Source organism: Macrobrachium rosenbergii, chromosome 3 (assembly GCF_040412425.1).
Source record: "Macrobrachium rosenbergii isolate ZJJX-2024 chromosome 3, ASM4041242v1, whole genome shotgun sequence".
Taxonomy (NCBI): Eukaryota; Metazoa; Arthropoda; class Malacostraca; order Decapoda; family Palaemonidae; genus Macrobrachium; species Macrobrachium rosenbergii.
In genome coordinates, this window is record NC_089743.1 from 84,346,447 (window position 1) to 84,366,350 (window position 19,904).

The 19,904-nt window shown below is 37.6% G+C and overlaps 3 long non-coding RNA genes across 3 annotated transcripts; all 3 read left to right on the forward strand.

Annotated features, from left to right (window-relative positions):
* Window positions 1–2,644: 2,644 nt before the first annotated feature.
* Window positions 2,645–6,561, forward strand: LOC136826568 (uncharacterized). The gene is made up of 3 exons (XR_010849651.1): window positions 2,645–3,355; window positions 6,031–6,101; window positions 6,249–6,561. It is a non-coding gene; the product is annotated as an uncharacterized lncRNA (long non-coding RNA).
* A 1,785-nt stretch (window positions 6,562–8,346) lies between these two features.
* LOC136826561 (uncharacterized) lies at window positions 8,347–11,566 on the forward strand. The gene is made up of 3 exons (XR_010849649.1): window positions 8,347–8,502; window positions 11,061–11,131; window positions 11,268–11,566. It is a non-coding gene; the product is annotated as an uncharacterized lncRNA (long non-coding RNA).
* Window positions 11,567–13,560: 1,994 nt separating this feature from the next.
* On the forward strand, window positions 13,561–18,423 carry LOC136826567 (uncharacterized). The gene is made up of 3 exons (XR_010849650.1): window positions 13,561–13,654; window positions 16,348–16,424; window positions 16,556–18,423. It is a non-coding gene; the product is annotated as an uncharacterized lncRNA (long non-coding RNA).
* The last annotated feature ends 1,481 nt before the right edge of the window (window positions 18,424–19,904 follow it).

Below are 19,904 nucleotides of genomic sequence, written 5' to 3' on the forward strand. Positions count from 1 at the left end.
TGAACCATTCTCCCCAACCCCCAAGTTTGGTAAGTCCCAGGCGTCCTAGGTTAGGTCAAGTTAGGCGCAACCCTATCATTTTAGTGTGCTGTGCTCCAAGTTAAGTTAGGTGTGGGCCCAGTTAAGCCCCAGCTAAGTAAGAGCCCAGTGCCCTATGTGAGGTTAGGTGGGAATCCGTGGGGGAGGAGTTCATCTAACACCGAAAAATTAACATTTATTGATTGATGGCCATGGCAACACTGGGACGTACTAGCCCACCGAAAGAGTTTGAAAGAAAAATGGCGGGAGAAGGACATGAGAGAGACTAACAAAAGAATGCTTATGAAAGAGACGAGAGAGAATAACAAACGAATGCAAAAAGAGAGGTTTATAGAGAGAATAACGAATAACTGGAGAGAATGAGAGAGAGAGAGAGAGAGAGAGAGAGAGAGAGAGAGAGAGAGAGAGAGAGAAATAACGGTGACTCCATCATCCTGCAGCATCGTAATATAGGACTAGGCCTCGAATTTTTCTTTATAAAATTATTGATTAATCGACGAAATACAATACTTCTCATATATGAATTGTAACATTAAATAACATTCCGACACCTGTTATAGTTAGGGCTCATCGAAAAGTGTTCAAGAATTTTAGTTAGGCTGAGCTTTTCCTTATCTCTTATTAGCCTACATTATTGTTACCCGGTTACAGGCAATATCGGCACACCGACGAAAAGCTGGATATCTAAATCTGTGTACCATTTAAAAACTGCAGGAAACATTGATAAACAAAATTTACATTCCATCTGCAATCAAGGGCCATTGCTGTCTTCGTTTCGTATCACGATGATGTATACAAATCGTTTTCTGGTATGCTGGTTATAATGTTCCGATTTTTTAAAATTTAAAAATTCTCTCTCTCTCTCTCTCTCTCTCTCTCTCTCTCTCTCTCTCTCTCTTCTCCAAACATACATACATATTCATATATATATATATATGTATGTATATATAATATACATATATATAGGCCTACATATAAATACAGTATATATATATATATATATATATATATATATATATATATATATATATATGTGTATATATATGTGTGTTTGTGTGTGTGTGTGTGTGTTTGTGTGTGTGTGAGCATCAATGAACGCACGTACGCATTTGTTCGTCACGCTATATAGGCTACACATGTCACGTACTCGCTTAATCCACAAATGAGTACAACCAAGCAGCAGTGTAAACGCATTCTGAACAGTGTTGCAAGTGGGAAAAATATAAATGTATCCAAAATCGTATCCAGAATGTACAAAACGTATCCAAATATGAAATAGTATCCAAAATGTATCCAATATATTCTCTTTAAAAAATGCGCTATAGTTAATGAGGATGTGGTTAAGAAAAGTATTTTTAATTGATTAATATTCTTTAATTCTTACCCTGTTGGTAGACATCTTACAGCTGGCAGCCAAGTTGCTATCTGCTGCCTGGTGATGGTGATTGTACAGTGACGTACAGTCGTACACTATAAATTTGGAGCAAAATTTATACTATTGGTTAGAACTTCAAAAAAATATATTTATTAATGCTTTGTATGAACAAAAATATATTGAAGTTGCATGCAATACACTAACAGTGCACAATACGATTATATGAAAACCTTTACTAAAAAATATAAAACTACAAAAATATAAACTTATGTCTTCTGCCTATATAGCTACATATGCATCACTGTTTATCCTTCCACAATTGAATGCATTTTGAGCAGAGTTTATCATCAAATTACTAGGCATCCCATTGATAGCAATGAACTGCTCCTCCGTTGCCTTTGAAAACTTGTCAACAGTCCATTTACTGATTCAGTATTCAACCTATTTCTTGTGTCTGTCTTTATTAGTTTGACCTGAGAAAATATTTCCACTGCAGCAGAAGAATGGGGCAGAACTAAAAGACATAACATAAATTTTTTGATGATTTGGGAACAAAAGTGTTCCATCACTGCTTTAAAGTTTTTGAACTGAACACCAAAACTCCCAGCGGGGTTATTGAAGTAGTCAATGATTCTTCATGAAAATAGTGACCGCCATTCATTAAAATACATCATATTGTGACTCATGAATAAGCCGAGGATTTTTGAAGAGTGGCACTAGACTTTAACTCCACTTACTAGCTTCAGCAGGATCACAGGCATTTAATAAAGGGAATACATCGCTCAGTCCTCTGAAACTTTTACTGATTTGTTCTGACAACTCTATGTAGAAATTCATGAGTTTTAATTGGTTTTCACTTTTTGTAAAAAATAATGACTGCAACAATGTGGATCTAGAAGGTATCCAATTCTTTAAAAAAAATTGTAAAACGTATCCATTTTTGGCCTCTTTATTCAATTTCGTATCCTTTTGTCCAGCGCCGTAAAAACGTACCAGCAACATCAAAATGTATCCAAAGGATACTTTCGTATCCATACTTGCAACACTGTTCCTGAATACCACAGAAAGTAAAAAAACGCGTTTCAACCGAGCAACAGACAATTGGACATTTTCCTTCAAAGCTACAAATAACTGGCAACTGGCAAACATTTCTCAAACACGATAATATCTGACCGAGTTAAGAAGACTATCATACTTTTCATGAACTCTCACACCGCACATACGGACGTACGTACAGGTGTATATATACATATACACATGTATGTATGTATGTATGTATGTATGTGTGTGTCTATATATATGTATGTATATATATAAATATAATTTAAATAAAAGGTACTTTTCCCTAACACTTGTTCCATTACATCTATCCAATATTTTGTGGGCCTTCTGCTATATCCTACCAATACTTTTGACTGCAGGCCGCATTCTCGTCGACAGTCATTTGCTTCGTTTATTATACGATTCATTTTCTTAGGACTTTTTCTCCTCACACCTTTCTCCAGCATAATCTTTCATCTCTGAAATACCTGCCAAGACCGACCCCTGGTGTTTCATTATTTAATTTCCTTTTCAAATTTATCTTCATAACATAAGAGTAACTTTTGGCGCGGTTCCTCGTCATGAGGTTTCCTCGAACTATTAAGGGAGGGCACAAGCCAGATACAACCGGAGGAGGCTCATAAAAAAAAGATTCGTTAACTAGTCATTAAGCTGAGAAGTTGGAGAAAGATGAAGCAGATTGTTTTTGGAAGACCTTGGATTTCCCCCACATTTTGTTGTTAGAAAGTGGAGCTGGATGTTTCGAATTTATATTCGCACGGAAAGGGAGCCGAGATCACAGTAGAGCTCGAGTCTTGGAAGAGGCAGGATATTCGAAGTATCGCTCGAGTCACTCAACTGCAGTTGCTTTTCCCGCTGCAGTCTTGCAAAGATGGCAAGGTAAGGAATGTCAATATGCTTGTTAATATCGTAGTTTTATTATTATTACTAAAGTAAAAGATTTCCCTCTTTTATGACCATCAGAATATTTATAAAATTTCAAAAGAAAGGTTTAGTAGTTTCTGTTTTTTTTTTCAGTGAGCATAATTATAATTAGGTAAATATTTACTTAGGATGTAATAATATCAGCTCTCAAGTGTCAATTATCTCGGTGGAACAGATGGAATATATTCTAATTTACTTTTTCTTCGTACTGGTACACACACACACATATACATCATACATCAACAGGTTTCTTGCAGTTATCTTCATGCCATCGGAGTTTTTCCCGATTGTCGCGCGTCAATTTCTGGTGAAAAATATGCAGAATTCCTTCTTCCATTTACTGGTTTTTGTCGCGACAGCTGTTTCGCCTTTGTGGCATTATCGAGCGACTACTGACTTACAATCTGACCTTTCGACCCATTTATATCATAGTGTGGGGAGAATGACCTTGAGGTCTGGGGTGTAGTTGGTCAAGGGATTAAAAGCTTAAACATTTCAGGGCGTTGTTTCGAAACAGAATACCATGTGGTTAGCGTTTCCTTAAATTTGTGTTTAAAGTTCAGTAAAATCTTACATGTTAGTTTGCACGTGCAGAAAATAAGGTACAACAATAAATAAGATTTTATAACGTATGTAAAAAGTACATTATAAATAAATGTGTTTATACAAACGAATAAATGTGTATAATAGTTAAATGTGAGTGGATGTGTGCGTCCAAATGCAATACGCTAATTAAGGTCTCGAGGTTCGTGTTGGGCGGGGCCTCAGCGACTTTAGCAACTATGTTACTTTACCTTCGCTGGCCGTTCTCGTTTCCCACAAAATTTCTTGGTTTCCCCTAAGGGGCGCGATGTGTCGGGTGGTTGGGGGACGTGCTGTCTGGTCCCTGTTGGTTCGTGCATTCATTCTCCCGCTGGAGGGGAGTATATGATCCGACTCTTGTTGGATATCCAGAGTCGGTTTTTGGATAGCGATACTTACCGCTTCGGCCAATAAGAGGCGACCATAGTTATCCTCTCTGTGTACGATTTGGGTGCCTTCTATCAGCTGTTGTAGGGATGGCATCCTAACGTGAACATCTATGTAATGTTGATGACTGGCCCCTTGATTTCTGTGAGCTAGCATAGGTCTCTGAAGGGTCGTTATAGTGTGCCCGATGTAGTTTTGGCTGTGAGATTTACACATCTCTGGACAAGTGAATTTGTAGACTATGTTCTTGCGCATCTCCTTCGGTCGCCCAGGGGCGGTGCTGTTCTTCATTATTAGGGCTGCTACAATGTTAGGCTTACTATATATTCTGAGGCTTATTTCGTGGTAAGGGGCTTTTGGGGTTACGCCTTTGCCTACTATCCCACGTAGTGTGCGTCAATTCTCCTTGTATAGACCCATAGTGTAAACAATGATAAATAATCAGACTTTGCTTTTTCTTCGTCGTGTTGGGTTGGCAGACTTCATCCATTTTCTTTTTTGTTGCAGTTTGAATTATTTGATCTACACAGCCTTTGTTTATCAACAATTGGCAAATTCAGCCAAGTTCGTTGTGTATGTCTCTGCCCGATGTGCTGTTTGTGAAGGCTCTATTGATATATACATTCACTACAGACCTTTTATATGCACCTGGGCATTCTCCTCGTGCGTTCAAGCAACGGCCAGCGTTCGTTGCTTTTGTGTAAACTGCCCTTCTTGTGTTTTACCAGGACGACAAGAGACGGTAAAGTTTTCTACTGGCTGTGCTCTGTGGTGAAGTTGAACACCGAGTTTCTTTTCAGAGCATCTGCTGTAATAGTTTTCTGGCATCGTCTGCGTCCTTTATTGTGACGAAATATATGGTCGATGTACCGCCCATAAATCTTAGGTATTTGGTGTTCTCTGAAGGTCCTTTCTTCGACGGTGGCCATGTACACATTTGCAAAAAGGACCCCTAGTGGGGATCTCGTGGCGACTCCGTCATGCAATTATGAAATTAAACTGGCACTAGAATAAAGATATGGATTTATGAATACCACTCATTAAGACATTAACAGCATGGCAGGATGTTGTAAAAGTCTAAATCCTATCTAGAATTAAAGTGCTGTGAAAGTTTTTACAGATTGCTGAATGTCCAGCCTTTGCATAGAATTGTATAGTCAGATTCTTTGCTGACATTATGAAGTTCAGCTTCTTTGTCTCGAATGTAAAAAACCATTAAAAAGTATCACAGGCTTGATACTACTTAATGAGAGGAAATCCCGTCAGAGATTGTGCAGTACAAAAAAAAAGGGGGGGGGGCTGCGAAAGGAATATGCTAGTGTCACTGGAACGATAAAGCGTTTGAGATTTTAATGAATGTAAGCCATTTTTATTAGTCTCAACACAGAAAGCTGTTCTACCAGAGACATTATTTAAAAACTAACAAAAAGTGGAAACTTGTTCGTGTAAAAGCTTTAATGGTCGTTTGCAGTAGTATGCATCTGAAAGAAATCTTATTATGTATACCTAATTTATACGTAAATAGTTGTGCACACTGCTAAGAGAGAGAGAGAGTAGAGAGAGAGAGAGAGAGAGAGAGATTACGTTAACGCTGATTGCTATCAGAAACTTGTTGAAAACGATTTCTCATCACTGACTCCTCGTCTTTCCCTTTCTTACAGGTTGCAGACGATGGTGGTGTTCGCCCTTCTCGTCCTGTCCGCTGTCATGATTACGGAAACCACAGCAAATGGTGACAAACTTCTATAATAATAATAATAATAATAATAATAATAATAATAATAATAATAATAATAATAATAATAATAATTTGTTTTTATATCAGTTATAGCTTACGCTTTCGAAAGTTTTCTAAAAACTACTCACCTTTTATTTTCAGGCAAGCCTACATCAAGACCTAAGTACTGTCAGAGGATTCTCTTGGGCTGTCCCGAAGATTCCACACATGAATGTTGTAGGCCCTACCCAGTCGGGAAATAGGGCACAGACGATGGAGGACAGACAGACATTCCTTCAGATCACCAGGAGCTGCCACTGACGCGAAAGAATGGATGGATTCCAATCTAAGGACTGTTGATAACTGTAAACGTTTCTTAAGGAAAAAAAATTTTGGAATTAACTTTCACTTAGCCATAATTATGTTTTTTTTTTTTTTGTTAATTTGGAAAGTAAATATTGGTTTAACGCATAAATGCCTTTTCATTCAAACTAACCATGTAAATAGTGTAAATACCTAGGTATCTGCAGTGTTATAGATTTATGTCGACAAAAATAAGGAAAAAGTAATTCCTTTAAATGAGTCAAATGTCATGAATCATGGAGTTATTCACTCGAAGGAAACTAATTTTCGTTTTCAGTTGCTCTAAAAACCTTACTCAAGTTCACATTTGCGCATAGATTTTCCTCCGGCAACACTTTCAAACTCTTTTATTAGTTTCTGCTGTTTCTCTTTATTATCCCAAGTCAGTACTGATTATCTGCAAGTATCAACTATTCCATACTCCTTTCACAGTTTTTTTTTTTTAATTATCCCGCAGCTTTTTACTTGCATCTACATTTCTTTAACCTGACTTGTCATATCAGTTCATCCATAAAGATATTAAAAAACCATGTAGACTTAACACAACCTTGTCTCATACCCGCTTCTATACTCACCCGGTCAGTCTAACATCTATTGAGTGTAACCTAAGCGTCACCTCCACTATAAAAAGTTCTACACACACACTATATATATATATATATATATATATATATATATATATATATATATATATATATATATATATATATATATATATATTATATATATATATAACATAACTGACGTCGTGGGTCAGGTCTTGGTCATTCGTTCTTCTCCTTTGAATGGTTTGTTGAGCACTGGTTTCTGTTTTACTGTATACATTTCAAGTTATGTTAATTTTTAGTTTTTGTAAATAATTTTTTTCTCAACTATTTTTGAAAATAGCTTTTTTGTAAATTTTAACGAACTTGGTTATATTTGCAGAATGAAGCTGCACATATTACAAGTGCGAAACGTCTCTTATGAATAAAAAATTAGTATGGCCTTTTTTATGTGTTTTTTGGACCCTGCTGCATGCCTTTATATAATGGACTGGAAGCTTCCAGAAAAAAACACCAATCACACATGAATGCTTTCGCTGTTGAATCGAAGATGAACATCCTGCGCAGAAACTTTCACTGCATTGTCTGCTTCGCGCTCCTACTCAGTTTGTCAATAGCATGTCGAAGCCCAATACGCATGCCGAACCATTTCCCTTACCTTGTTCACGTTAATGGTTTATGAATAAGAGGTACTCGGCTCTAACACCTGTTCCATTATACCTATCCAATATTTTGTGGACCTTCTGCTGTATCCTACCAATACTTTTGAATGCAGGCTGCATTCTCTTTGACAATCGATTCAATTGCATCTTTTATTATACGATTCATTTTCTTAGGGAATTTTTCACCTTTCTCCAGCATAATTTTTCATCCCCGAAATAGCAACTAAGACTCACCCCTGATTTTTCATTATTTAATTTCCTTTTCAAATTCATACTCATTAAGACTGTATTATTTTTTCTCTTGTATGCCTGCCAAGCAACCGCTCGTCAAAGTTTTTCAAATCTGAATAGAGCAGTTCACCATATATTTATCAAAATATCACAGAATTAATTAACCACTATATAAAAGGTGAGAGAGAGAGAGAGAGAGAGAGAGAGAGAGAATAATGATCAATTGCCAGAAAAGAAGAACACGAAGGAAACATAAAGTAACTTTTGGCGAGATTCCACGTCATGAGGTTTCCTCGAACTATTGTCTTGTATAAGGGAGGAGGGCCAAGGCAGAAACAGCCGGAGGAGGCTCATAAAAAAAAAACTCCCTCAACTAGTCATTAAGCTGAGAAGAGGGAGAAGGAGAAGAAGCAGATTGACTTCGTAAGACCTTGGGTTTCCCCACATTTTGTTGTTAGAAAATGGAGCTGGATGTTTCAAATTTATATTCACACGGAAAGGGAGCCGAGAGCACAGTAGAGCTCAACTCTTTGAAGAGGCAGGACATCCGAAGTATCGCTCGAGTCACTCAACTGCAGTTGCTTTTCCCGCTGCAATACTTACAAAGATGGCAAGGTAAGGAATGTCAATATGCTTGGTTATATCGTAGTTTTATTATTATTACTCAAGTAAAAGATTTCCCTCTTTTATGACCATCAGAATATTTATAAAATTTCAAAAGAAAGGTTCAGTAGCTTCTGTCTCTTTTCGGTGAGTATAATTATATTTAGTTACATGCTTATGTAGGATGTAATAATATCAGCTCTCAAGTGTCAATTATCTTGGTGGAACAGATGGAATATAATCTAATTTACTTTTTCTTCGTACGGGCACACACATTCATACATGCATACATCAACAGGTTTCTTGCAGGTATCTTCATGCGTCAATTTCTGGTGAAAAATATGCAGAATTCCTTCTTCTATTTACTGGTTTATGTCGCGACAACTGTTCCGCCTTTATGGCATTAACAAGCGAATACTGACTCACAATCTGGCATTTCGACCCATTTATATCATCGTGTGGGGAGAATGACCTTGAGGTCTGGGTACTGGTTGGTCAAGGGATTAAAAGTTTAACCATTTCAGGGCGTTGTTGCAAAATAGAATACCATTTGCTTAGCGTTTCCTTAAATTTGTGTTTAAAATTCAGTAAAATCCTACAGGTTAGTTTGCACGTGCAGAAAATAAGGCACTAAAATAAATAAGATTTTATAACGTATGTAAAAAGTACATATAAATAAATGTGTTTATACAAGCGAGTAAATGTGTATAATAATTAAATGTGAGTGGATGTGTGCGTCCAAATGCTCTACGCTAATTAACGGCTCGAGGTTCGTGTTGGGTGGGTCGTCAGCGACTTGAGCAACCATGTTACTTGACCTTCGCCGGGCGTTCTCGTTTCCCCCAAAGTTTCTTGGTTTTCCCCAAGGAGCGCGATGTGTCGGGTGGTTGGGGACGTGCTGCCTGGTCCCTGTTGGTTCGTACATTCATTCTCCCGCTGGAGGGGAGTGCATGATCCGACTCTTGTTGGATATTCAGAGTCTGTTTTTGGATAGCGATACTTAACGCTTCGGCTAATAAGAGGCGACCATAGTTATCCTCTCTCTCTACGGTTTGGGTGCCTTCTATCAGCTGTTGTAGGGATGGCTTCCTGTCGTGAACATCTGTATATTGTTGATGAATGGCCCCTTGATTTCTGTGAACCAGTATACGTCTCTTTTGGCTGTGAGTTTTACACATCTCTGGACAAGTGAATTTGTAGGCTATGTTCGTGCACATATCCCTCGGTCCCCCAAGAGCTGTGCTGTCCTTCATTATTAGGGCTGCCAGAAGGTTAGGCTTACTATATATTCTGAGGCTTATTTTGTGGTAACGGGATTTTGGGGTTACGCCGCTGCTTACTATCCCATGTAGTGTGCGGCATTCCCCCTTGTATGCAGACCCACAATGTAGACGATGGTAAATAGACTTTTCGTTTTCGTCGTCTTGTTGGTTTGGTAAAATTCATCAGATTTGATCTGCATAACCGTTGTTTGTCAGCAATTGGCGAATTCGGTCAAGTACGTTGTGTATGTCTCTCCGTGATGCGCTGTGTATGAAGGCTCTATTGACATACACATTCTCTACAGACCTTTTATATGCACCTGGGCATTCTCCTCGTGCGTTCAAGCAACGGCCAGCGTTCGTTGCTTTTGTGTAAACTGTCCTTCTTGTGTTTTACCAGGACAACAAGAAACGGTAAAGTTTTCTACTGGCTGTGCTCTGTGGTGAAGTTGAGCCCCGAGTTTCTTTTCAGAGCATCTGCTGGTTTTCTGGCATCGTCTGCGTCCTTTATTGTGACGAATATATCATCGATGTACCGCCCCTAAATCTCAGGGTTTTGGTGTTCTCGGAAGGCCCTTTCTTTGACGGTGGCCATGTACGCATTTGTAAAAAGGACCCCTAGTGGTGAACTCATGGCGACTCCGTCATACAATTATGAAATTAACCTGGCACTAGAACAAAAGGTATGGATTTATGAATAGCATTCATTATGACAATGACTGCATGGCAGTATGTTATAAAAGTCTAAATTCTGTCTAGAATTAAAATGCTGTAAAAGTTTTTACAAATTGCTGAATGTCCAGCCTTTGCATAGAATTTTATATTCAGATTCTTTGCTGACGTAATGAAGTTCAGCTTCTTTGTCTCGAATATAAAAAACCTTTAAAAAGTATCACATGCTTGATACTACGTAATGAGAGCAAATTATATCAGAGATTGTGCCCTACAAAAAAGGGGGCCGGGGGGAAGGAATATGCTAGTTTCACTGAAACGGTAAAGCGATGGAGATTTTGATGAATGTATGCCATTTTTAATAGTCTCAACAAAGAAAGCTGCTCTACCAAAGACATTATTTAAAAACTAACAAAAAGTGGAAACTTGTTTGAGTGACGGCTTTAATGGTCTTTTTCAGTAATATGCATCTGAAAGAAATCTCATTATGTATACCTAATTTATACGTAAATAGTTGTGCACACTGCTAAGAGAGAAAGAGAGAGAGAGAGAGAGATTACGTTAACGCTGATTGCTATCAGAAACTTGTTGAAACGATTTCTCATAACTGACTACCGGTCTTTTCCTTTCTTACAGGTTCCAGACGATGGTGGTGTTCGCCCTTCTCGTAATGTCTGCTGTCATGACTACGGAAACCACAGCAAATGGTGACAGTAAATTCTATAATAATAATAATAATAGTAATAATAATAATAGTAATAATAATAATAATTTCTGTTTACATAGCCGTTATAGCTTACTCTTTCGAAAGTTTTCTAAAGACTACTCACCTTTTATTTTCAGGGAGGCCTGCCTTAAGACCGGAGTACTGTAATTGGGTTCGCATGGACTGTACCAGAAATCCTAGACATGAATGTTGTAGGCCCTACCCAGTCGGGAAATAGGGCACAGACGACGGGGGACAGACAGACATTCCTTCAGATCACCAGGAGCTGCCACTGACGCGAAAGAATGGATGGATTCCAATCTAAGGACTGTTGATAACTGTAAACGTTTCTTAAGGAAACCTTCACTTAGCTATAATTATGTTTCTTTTTTTTTTTTTGTTAATTTGGAAAGTAAATATTGATTTAACGCATAAATGCCTTTTCATTCAAACTAACCATTTAAACAGTGTAAATGCCTAGGTATCTGTAATGTTATAAGAAAAAAGTAATTCCTTTAAATGAGTCAAATGTCATGAATCATGGAGTTATTCACTCGAAGGAAACTAATTTTCCTTTCCAATTGCTCTAAAATACCTTGAGCTCACATTTCCTCAAATTTTTCCTCTGGCAACACTTTCAAACTCTTTTATTAGTTTCTGCTGTTTCTCATTATTATCCCAAGTCAGTACTGTATGATCTGCAAATATCAACTATTCCATACTCCTTTCACAGATTTTTTTTTTTTTACTTACTCCACAACTTTTTACCTTGCATCGAAATTTCATTAACCTGACTTGTCACATCAGTTCATCCATTAAAATACCATGTACTCGTAGACTTAACACGACCTTGTCTCATACCCACTTTTATGCTTACCCAGCCAGTCTGACATATGTGGAGTGTTACCTAAGCATCACTTCCACTACAAAAAGTTCTACACACACTTGGATATATATATATATTATATAGATACACACATATATATATTTATATATATTCTTCTTCTTTTAACGTGCTTTTTTCCCATTTGTATGGGGTAAGCACGATGCCTTCTATTTTTTTTTTTTTTTAAGGACTTTGGTTGGCTTTGGAGGTGGCACTTTGTTGTCTCGATCAATGCCTGACTGTGCTCTTGATTTGGTTAGACGGCTAGGCCATGTATTGTACCAGTCACCAGCGCCCTTTCTCTCCCAGCAGCGATGAGTAATTACGCGGTTAGCTGACAGTCGAGACGTGAGGTGTCTGTTATGTTTTTAGAAGATTTTTGGAGTGGCTTTGTTTGTGTGTGTATTAGTCTGTAACACCCATTTGCTTTAAGCAAACCTATCCGTTGATTACATACATAATCCTGGGGTGTCTACACGGATAAAGCAAAGTGTCCGCCTCTGACTGGTCAGTTGTGGATTTGAACCCGCGCCACAAACCTCTGAGAAGTCCGAGGCTGCTGCTCTAACCGACTTGGCTATCGAGGGGCATATATATATATATAATATATATATATATATATATATATATATATATATATATATATATATGCCTATATATATATATATATTATAATGCACTGGAAGCTTCTAGAAAAAACACCAATCATACATGAATGCTTTCACTCTTGAATTGAAGATGAACATCCTGCGCAGAAACTTTCACTACATTATGTGCTTCGCGCTTCTACTCAGTTTGTCAATAGCATGGCGAAGCCCAATACGCATGCCGAACCATTTCCCTTACCTTGTTCATGTTATTGGTTTATGAATAAAAGGTATTCTGCTCTAACACCTGTTCCATTACATCTATCCAGTATTTTGTGGGCCTTCTGCTGTATCCTACCAATACTTTTAAATGCAGGCTGCATTCTCTTCGACAGTCTATTCATTTGCATCTTTTATTATACGATTCATTTTCTTATTAATTTTTCTCTTTACACCTTTCTCCGGCATAATTTTTCATCCCTGAAATAGCTGCTAAGACTTATCCCTGATTTTTCATTATATAATTTCCTTTTCAAATTCATGCTCGTTAAAACTGTATTATTTTTTCTCTTGTATGCCTGCCAAGCAACCGCTCGTCAAAGTTTTTCAAATCTGAATAGAGCAATTCACCATATATTTATCAAAATATCACAGAATTAATTAACCACTATAAAAAAGGCGAAAGAGAAAGTAATGGTCAATTTCCAGAAAAGAAGAACACGAAGGAAACATAAGACTAACTTTTGGCGAGATTCCACGTCATGAGGAGGGCACAGGGCAAAACAGCCGGAGGAGGCTCATAAAAAAAAAAACCCTCAACTAGTCATGCTTGAGAAGTGGCGGCTGATGAATGCAAATTGATTTCGTAAGACCTTGGGTTTCCCCACATTTTGTTGTTAGAAATGGAGCTGGATGTTTCGAGTTTATATTCACACGTATGGGTTTATATCATGCAGACTCGACTTCTTTGAAGGGACAAGACATCCAAAGATCGCTCGAGTCACTCAACTGCAGTTGCTTTTCCCGCTGCAATACTTATGAAGATGGCAAGGTAAGGAACGTCAATATGCTCGTTTATATCGTAGTTTCATTATTATTACTAAAGTAAAAGATTTCCCTCTTTTATGACCATCAGAATATTTATAAATTTTCAAAAGAAAGGTTCAGTAGCTTCTGTTTCTTTTCAGTTAGCTTAATTTTATTTAGTTATATATTTACGTAGGATGTAATAATATCAGCTCTCAAGTGTCAGTTATCTCGGTGGAACAGATGGAATAAATTGTAATTTAATTTTTCTTCATATTAGTACACACACATACATATACATACATGCATACATACATCAACAGGTTTCTTGCAGGTATCTTCGTGCCATCGGACTTTTTCCGGATTGTCGTGCGTCAGTTTCTGGTGAAAAATATGCAGAATTCCTTCTTCCATTTACTGGTTTTTGTCGCGACAGCTGTTTCTCCAAACTATAGCATTATCGAGCGACTACTGACTTACAATCTGGCCTTTCGGCCCATTTATATCATCGTGTGGGGAGAATGACCTTGAGGTCTGGGTACTGGTTGGTCAAGAGGTTAAAAGCATAACCATTTTAGGGCGTTGTTTCAAAATAGAATACCATGTGCTTAGCGTTTCCTTAAATTTAAGTGTAAAATTTAGTGAAATACTACATGTTAGTTTGCACATGCAGAAAATAAGGTACAAAAATAAATAAGATTTTATAACGTATGTAAAAAGTACATATAAATAAATGTGTTTATACAAACGAATAAATTTGTATAATAATTAAATGTGAGTGGATGTGTGCGTCCAAAATGCTCTACACTAATTAATGCCTCGAGGTTTGTGTTGGGCGGGGTCTCAGTGAATTGAGCAACTATGTTACTTGACCTTCGCTGGGCGTTCTCGTTTCCCCCAAAGTTTCTTGGTTTTCCCTAAGGAGCGCGATGTGTCGGGTGGTTGGGGGACGTGCTGTCTGGTCCCTGTTGGTTCGTGCATTCATTCTCCTGCTGGAGGGAAGTATATGATCCGACTCTTGTTGAATATTCAGAGTCGTTTCTGGATAGCGATGCTTAACGCTTCGGCTAATAAGATCTGGGTGCCTTCTATCAGCTGTTGTAGGGATGGCTTCCTATCGTGAACATCCATATAATGTTGATGAATGGCCCCCTGATTTCTGTGAACCAGTATACGTCTCTGAAGGGTCGTTATAGCCTGCCCAATGTAGTTTTGGCTGTGAGATTTACACATCTCTCTGAACAAGTGAATTTGTAAACTGTGTTCGTGCATATCTCCTTCAGTCCCCCAAGAGCTGTGCTGTCCTTCATTATTAGGGCTGCTACAAGGTTAGGCTTATTTTGTGGTAACGGGATTTTGGGGTTATACCTCTGCTTACTATCCCATGTAGTTTGCGGCATTCCTCCTTGTATGCAAACCCATAATGTAGACGATAGTAAATAATCAGACTTTTCTTTTTCGTCGTCTTGTTGCTTTGGTAAAATTCATCAGTTTTCTTTTTTTATTGCAGTTTCATTTATTTGATCTGCATAGCCGTTGTTTGTCAGCAATTGGCGAATTCGGTCAAGTTCGTTGTGTATGTCTCTCCGTGATGTGCTGTGTTTGAAGGCTCTATTGACATATGCATTCACTACAGACTTTTTATATTCGTCCAGGTATTCTCTTCGTGCGTTCAAGCAACGGCCAGCGTTCGTTGCTTGTGTGTAAACTGTCCTTCTTGTGTTTTACCAGGACAACAAGAAAAGGTAAAGTTTTCTACTGGTGTGCTCTGTGGTGAAGTTGAGCACCGAGTTTCTTTTCAGAGCATCTACTATAATAATTTTCTGGCATCATCTGCGTCCTTTATTGTGATGAATATATCGTCGATGTACCGCCCATAAATCTCAGGGTTTTGGTGTTCTCGGAAGGCCCTTTCTTCGACGGTGGCCATATACGCATTTGTAAAAAGAGCCCCTAGTGGGGATCTCATGGCGACTCCGTCATACAATTATGAAATTAAACTGGCACTAGAATAAAAGGTATGGATTTATGAATAGCATTCATGAAGACAATGACTGCATGGCAGTATGTTATAAAAGTCTAATTTCTATCTAGAATTAAAATGCTGTAAAAGTTTTTACAAATTGCTGAATATCCAGCCTTTGCATAAAATTTCATATTCAGATTCTTTGCTGATATAATGAAATTCAACTTCTTTGTCTCGAATATAAAAAATAATTAAAAGTATCATTTACTTGATACTACGTAATGAGAGCAAATTACGACAGAGATTGTTCAGTACAAAAAAAAAGGGGGTGTGGGGAAAGGAATACGCTATTTTCTTTGAAACGTTAAAACGTTTGAGATTTTAATGAATGTGTGCCATTTTTATTAATCTCAAACAAAGAAAGCTGCCCTACCAGAGACATTATTTAAAAACTAACAAAAAGTGGAAACTTGTTTGTGTAACGGCTTTAATGGTCTTTTTCAGTAGTATGCGGCTGAAAGAAATCTTATCATGTATACCTAATTTATACGTACATGATTAACATTAATGTATTTAACAGTTGTGCACACTGCTAAAGAGAGAGAGAGAGAGAGAATGTATTCACTTATTTATTACACTGCTAAAAGAGAGAGAGAGAGAGAGAGACAAAGATTACGTTAACGTTAATTGCTATCGGAAACATGCTGAAACGATTTCTCATAACTGACTCCTGGTCTTTCCCTTTCTTACAGGTTCCAGACGATGGTGGTGTTCACCCTTCTCGTCCTGTCCGCTGTCATGGTTTCGGAAACCACAGCAAATAAAGACAGTAAATGCTTTAATAATAATAAATAGTAGTTAATTAATAATAATGATTATAATAACAATATCTGTCTATATAGCCGTTATAGCTTATTCTTTCGAAAGTTTTCTAAAAAACTACTCGCCTTTTATTCTCAGAGAGGGCTGCCTCAGTCCCCACATTCTGTTCGAGGGTTCGCGTGGACTGCATCAGACAACCGTTTCATGTCTGCTGTAGGGTACCAGTCTACCCAGTCGGGAAATAGGGCACCGACGACGGAGGACAGACAGACATTCCTTCAGATCGCCTGGAGCTGCCACAGACGCGAAAGAATGGATGGATTCTAATCTAAGGACTATTGATTGTTGACCAACTGAAAACCGTAATCGTTTCATAAGGAAACAAAATATTGTAATTAATTAACTTTCACCTAGTTAGCGGTAATTATGTTTTTTTGTTTATTGACAAGCAAATATTGGTTTAGTCATAAATGCCTTTTCATTCAAACTAACCTTGTACATGGTGTAATACCCACTGTAATGTTATATATGTATGTCGACAAAAATAAGAAAAACGTAATTCCTTTAAATGAGCCAAATGTCATGATTCATGGAGTCATTCACTCAAAGGAAACTAATTTTCGTCTCTATATTCCTTTCGCCAGCAAACTTGATAAGGAAATATGTAGGGCGTTTAGGACTTTTGATTTAAGAATAAATTAAGAAGAATGCATACTTGGAGTGCCACAAATCTACATTGTCCCCGTAGGGGGATTAGTGACTTCAGTTCACCTCTCGAGGTTGCACTTTTGGTATTACTTAAGGTTCTTTGCAGCGTCCCTTCGGCCCCTAGCTGCAACCTCTATCATTACTTTTACTGTACCTCCGTTCATATTCTTTCTTCCATTTGATTTTCCACCCCTCTCTCACAATTGTTTTATTGTGCAAATGCGAGGTTTTCCTCCTGTTACATCTTTCAAACCTTCTTATCATCAATTTCCCTTCCATCGCTGAAAGACCTCTTAGGTTCCAGCGCTTGGTCTTTGGCCTAAATTCTTTATTCCAGTTCCAAATCTACATTATTTCCTGTCACTATTTCTACTACATTTTGTCTTTAAAATGTCTGAGAGCTTCTCTGAACTCTAATAACATTTAATCATAAAGGAGTTATATTATCAGTCTAGTGATAACTGACAAGAAGGCTGCCTGTTAGTAATCTGGTCAGCTTGTCCTTGTGAGCCCGCTTCTTGTTTCTTTTTTTTTTCTTACAAGTTTATGCCATCTTAATCATGTTCCAGATGAGGGTTAGCTCACTGTAAATGTTAATGACAGTAATGATAACACTCACTAAACGGCTGCCCGGCTGATCACCAACGTCAAATTATGATTGGTGAGGACAGTACTTGGATGGGTGAACACCAAGAAAATCATGACAGAGGCAGGGCATGCCTATAGTATTGCTGGAAAAAAAAATCTGTACGCTTTTGAATGTTGCTGTCATATTCATATTCCGTTCTGACGGCATTTAATCATTATACCTGATTTAATTTACAATGCATGTTTGGCCTAATCTTTGCATATTTATTTCTCCGAACCCGAAATATGGTTTGACTTTTTCTATGCTATTACCGTTTTTAACGATGATAAGAATTTGCTTTATTTAGTAACAGAGAAGGGGAAATGCGTGCTTGCATGTACAGTAGGCCTACACTGATTTTACCTCACAGTAGCCTTGTCTGTCAAGTGTCAACAAATGATAGGCCGATACACAAAGTCAGATCCATACAGCAGTTATAAGGTTTTCTGGGTTTGTAGTCAATAAATTGTTGAATGTGATTAAAGGCTGGAATGTATTTCAAAATCCGTTAGAAATGAGGTGCTCCTTTTAGCATCACTGGGAAAACTAAAATTATGAGACTTCATTTTGAATGTTCAACGTCTTTAGGCTCACATAGGATAAGTACACTGATAATACACCATTGTACATTTTAAATAAATCTTTTTGCAACATTTTATACGTTGATGTACACAATGTTTTCATAAAACTCAGCAGCATAAACCTCCTCGTCCTATGCACCAATTTATTCCTATGAGGTGATTTCTACTTTCTTAAAGCAAGCAATATAAGAAACGTTATTAATGAAAGCAGCCTGAAAGAAAGACAATGATAAATATGCAGTTTTCGGACTAGAAAGGATTTTTGTAAGTTCTAACCGCAGTCAGTCGTGTCTTTGATTACAATTCCAATTACGACACGATGTCTTTTGTCAGTTTAGTAAAATCATTCAGAAAACGACGTAACTGAAACATATATGTTAGACACTGGTAGTATGAACGGGATATGTACTTCTGAAAAAGCGTGACAAACCTGTGCAATGACTCGAGTCTTAAGTAGTATTTCCTAATATTTAGGTTGTCAGTTGTAAAGTGCTTATGACATTACTATTAAAAAAATACTCTTGCCATATTTACAATAGTTTCATAAGTTTTAATGGATGTTCACCTAATATATATTCCTATTAAAACCAAGAAATTTGACATTAGACGAGCGCAGACTGCCACACTGGGATAAAAGCGGAAGGCGTTCAGTTCCAGCTGAAATTCTGATTCCAAATGTCAAATTAGATCATTTCCTGCGGCCCGCCTCCTTCTCTGGCGGCTCGAATAATTTTTATCGTTGATACTTAGTTTGTATAGCATTATAGCCCCAGTATATTTGTAGTTATTCAAAAGGATTCCTTTATTGTTATAGTTATTTTTGGTGCTCTGGTAAGAATTGAAAGTCTATTTTTGTACATTTGAACAAGATGGAATTATGCCTGTCAGCAACCGATATCGTCAGCGGTGTTGCCAGGACAGAATGTTTATTAAAGACAATATTCCGATGGCACTCACTATAGTTAAGGACCCGACACTCTAGGTTAGGTTAAAGGCGGGGGGGACGAATCCCCTTAGTCAGGTTAAGACCCCCACCCCCTAGAATAGGGGCGAAGGGAGGGCAAAGGCCCCCTGGATCGGTAAAGGACCAGCCTTATACGCTGGATTAGGTTAAATCCATCCTTGTATTTCATTCATTTTGTATTTTCTCCCACCCAAAAACTCCACTTTCCTACTGTAGTCCCCCGAATTGTAGGATACTAGGGGTCCAGTACCTCTAAAATTAATCATTTGCCAACGAAATGAACCTTGGTAAATGTTCATAGCATACATGTAAACAAAGGACAGTCATATTTTAAACTCAGGAATGTAATAATAGTTAAAGTAAAATATTACCGAAGAAAATTTATACTCACAAACTGTATTAATCACTTGTCTTCATAAAGCACTGATAATATGTTGCCATTAGTTTCAGGTACAAAATATGCAATGTTGCTTTGTATTTCCATAGTGGATTGTAATATATCGGTTACAATTAAAAAAACCGTATTTCGAATGAGATATGCATGTAATGACTGGGTCAAACGTTCGTTGTAAGCAAATAAAATAATTATGACAAGAACGTTCAAAA